The following is a 4063-nucleotide window of genomic DNA, read 5'->3' on the forward strand; positions in this document are numbered from 1 at the left end:
TGGAGAGTATAAAACCCATATCTAATCTAAGCTAATTTCTATCGCCATTCCTTTAAAAGGTAACCTCTTGCATTTATCACATTTAGGCCAAGCGAGTGATAACCATCTGAGAGATGAATGAGGAATAGCTACATCACCCAATTAAATCTAGAGGTTCTTGGTTCGATCCCAAACGCAGCATGGGAGTTGCGTTACGTGGTGGACGTGCTTTGGGCTTCTCATCAACTTTTTTGCAAATGCGATGAGAAAACACTGCAGTACGTGAAATACTGCGATTTTCATCTATTTCATCCCGAAATATGATGAAAATAATAGAGCCTTCTAGCTTTTCAAATTACGTACGTGCGATATGGCGCCGGAATTTTCACTTGTTAGCGCTTCACGTTGTGTTAATTATCAATTGTTACCAAAGATCAAGAAAAGAAAGCAAAAGGTAGGCCTAGCAATATGCTACGCGGTAAGGCGCAAATAAATAAGAGTAGAGTTTTAACTAGGTTATTCGGCTATTGGCTTGTGAAAAGATGAGAATTAACATTAGGATGTTGCATAAAGGTTGGTTAAATATTTTAAAGATGTGTTCGGTACTGTCGTCACTCTGTTACGCGATTGTTGAACCTAACTTATCAAATTTCCGGGAGAGTAAACAATTGAATTGCTGATAATGTCCTGTCAAAGCCACGGGGGGATGAGAAAAGAAAACAAGCAACTTAGTGCTAATTTTAAGCTAATCAAGCATTTTTCCTGCGCATAGGCTAATCATAGAATCATGGCGCAATCTAGATTTATCCACCCCGACATTTTCAAAACTATCCAGTTTCAAGGTAACATTCACGAGGATGTATTAAAATTCATTGACAAATTTGAAAGTTTAGCTATTCTTAATGAGTGGAATGACTCAAAGAAAAGGCAAATGCTACCGGCATTTTTGGCTGATTCAGCATTGGAATGGTTCAATACTTGGAGTCGAACTCAGGAAGCACAGGATATAGATTTTGTAACTTTAAAAACTAAAATTGTGGAACAATTTACGGAACCGGGGGACACTTTTCAATTAGAAGAACAAATCAGATTACGCTTCCATCAGGAAAATGAACCTGTTTCAAAATATGTAAGAGAAAAACAATTATTGTTATTAAAATTAGATCCTGCCATGGACATTAGTGAGCAAATTAAGCAAATAAGCGGTGGTTTACAACCTAACTTTATGAAAGAAGTTTATAACAGGGAATATGATTCAGTGCATGAAATGTTACGAGACCTGAAACATGTTGAACAATTCAAATATCTCGTGCAAAAACGTAAAATTCTAGAAACTGAATGTGAGACAATGAAAGCTCTGTCTTGTTCTGAATCGAGTCGAGCCTACATGCCGACTCAGCAAGCTATCACGTTGCAGCGCACGGTCAATGGTCATGTTGACATAAGTTATTCTCAGGCTAATCGGGAGATCGAGGAAAGATTAAATGCACTGCAACAAGACCTTGATCAATTACAGTCGAACACGGGACTCCAGTCTCATGAGTCAGATTTAGTTTTGCAATTTCAGAATCTTGAGGCTAAAGTAAATGCACTTGCAGAACATCGGGAAAAACATTCATTCACTGAGTCATCATTCTCATATCCAGTTAGAGAATATGGACATAGAGATAGAAACAATAGAAGAACCTATTATCATAATAGTAATCATAGAGCTCAGAATAGAAATACTTGGCATAACAACCACAATGATAATCTCGACACACAGTCGCAAAGCTCGCATAGGGGGCGATGGCGCAATGGCGGTAACCCTCGATTTCAGCGTTCGCATTTTTCATCTTTATCTCCGCGAACATTTTTGGAGCAACAACAGGGGCGCGAAGATCCAAATAACCATACCAATCAGGTTGTAAATACAAATCACTCTACTTTTCGTAAGAACAGAAGCAATTTTAAACGAGTAAGACCTGCATATGACGGGGACCTAGGTGTAGGACCTACGGGGAAAACTCTAACGGTCTCTACTTTTCCTTCTGAAGATCTGATTTACATCAATGTGAAAGTAGATGGGGAAATTCGACAGTTCATCCTGGATAGTGGAAGTCAAATTTCGGTAACTGGAGATAAGAACATACCAGTCAATGCCAAGCGATTTAATATAAATACTGCGATTAGAGGGGTCACTAATAGTCAACTGACGGTTAAGGAAATTGTGTTACTACCATTTTCTATACATAACCAAATATTTGTTCATCCATTTAGAATTGTTAAGGATTTTAATCAAATTACTATATTAGGAAATGATTTCTTGAAGGGACAAAAGGCTAAGTTAGATTTTGAGAAAAATAAGCTTACATTGCATAGATTTGGCACACCTCCTAGAAACCAAATAAAAAATGAGAATAAGAAAGCCTTTGACGTGTCAATCAAAGTTTCCCATTTATTACAGCATGTTTTGCAACCAGAATTTGTAGCTCCTAAAAAGATAAAAGTGAAACCCAGGACGCATTTGTGCATTCCATTGAAATTGGCTAATTCATATGACAAGGATAGAACACTCTTGGAACCGGACCTACAGTTTCAAGAGAAAACGGGATTGATGGTTGCCAGAGCAATTATTAATCCGGATTCGAATCTCATTTGGATCACAAATCCTTTAAATTATAATGTTACAATTAAGAAAGGCACTATTATCGGGAAAGCTGAAACATGGGATAGGCCAATCATGAGTAACAATAATGATGAGAATAAGGATGAAATTGGTGAACAGGCACAGGTTTTCGCGACGGAAGAGTCGGGAAACGTCAGTGACGCACGGGCGGACCCTAGTCGGTTTGATGTGAATCCGAATTTAGAACCCCAGCAAAAGGAGCAACTTTTGGCTGTTTTAATGAAATATCCACATGTTTTTGCGTGGTCAAAGGATGATATAGGTAGAGCCACGAATTATAAACATAGAATTCAACTAAAAGATGACACAGAATTTCACTTAAAATCCTACCCAATTCCAGTTCACCTTCGTGATGAAATTAAAGATCAGATTGAGACTTTATTAAAGCAAGGGGTTATTTCTCCTACACAATCACCCTTTAACTCTCCAGTTATCCTTGTAAAGAAGGCAAAGGGGGGTTATAGATTATGCCAGGATTATCGCAGATTGAATGTTTCGTCTGTATTTGACGCTCTGGGTGTGAATAACATCAATGAAATATTATACAATATGGGGGGCAAGAAATATTACTGTACGGCGGACTTGAAGAGCGGATTCTTTAATATTCCTCTCACCGAGGACAGTAAGAAATATACAGCATTCACAATACCAGGAATGTCACAGTATCAAATGAACGTAGTGCCACAGGGCCACGTCAGTTCATCAAGTGCGATGACTCGTTGTATTCATCTAGCGTGCTCAAATTTGGATCCCAATCACTTTGCCCATTATGTGGACGATTTGTTTTGCTTTGGAAATACCTTTGAAGAAATGATCTTAACTCTGGAAAAAATGTTACAATGTTTACAGGCCGCGGGATTGAAACTTGCAATAGAAAAATGTCACTTCGGATACACTGAGATTATTGCTTTAGGACATAAAATTTCAAAATTTGGCTATCGGATCAATGACAAAATCATTGATTCTATCAAGAAATATAAGACACCGACAACTGTGAAACAAGTTCGCACATTTCTCGGATTAACATCTTATGTCAGGAAGTTTTTAAAATCATATTCCGAGATGGCACTTCCCTTGCAAAAATTGATAGGAAAAAAGAAGAAATTTCTCTGGGGGGAAGAACAGCAAACTGCGTTTGAGAGGTTGAAAGAGGCTTTACTTACAGCTCCTGTATTAATGGCATATGATCCATCAAAAGAAGTAAGGGTATATACTGATGCAAGCAGTAAGGCTATTGGCGCAGTGATTTTACAACCGAATGCGAACGGTGATTTTCAGCCTATTTCCTATTGCAGTAGAGTTTTAAAAGACCATGAAACTCGACTTTCAACCATCGAGCAAGAATTGTTGGCAATCATATACGCATTTAAGTCATTCAGATTCTTTTTACTTGGGAGACATTTCGAATTATTTACC

The sequence above is a fragment of the Lepisma saccharinum genome, chromosome 20 (genome assembly GCF_977018435.1).
Source record: "Lepisma saccharinum chromosome 20, izLepSacc3.1, whole genome shotgun sequence".
Lineage (NCBI taxonomy): Eukaryota > Metazoa > Arthropoda > Insecta > Zygentoma > Lepismatidae > Lepisma > Lepisma saccharinum.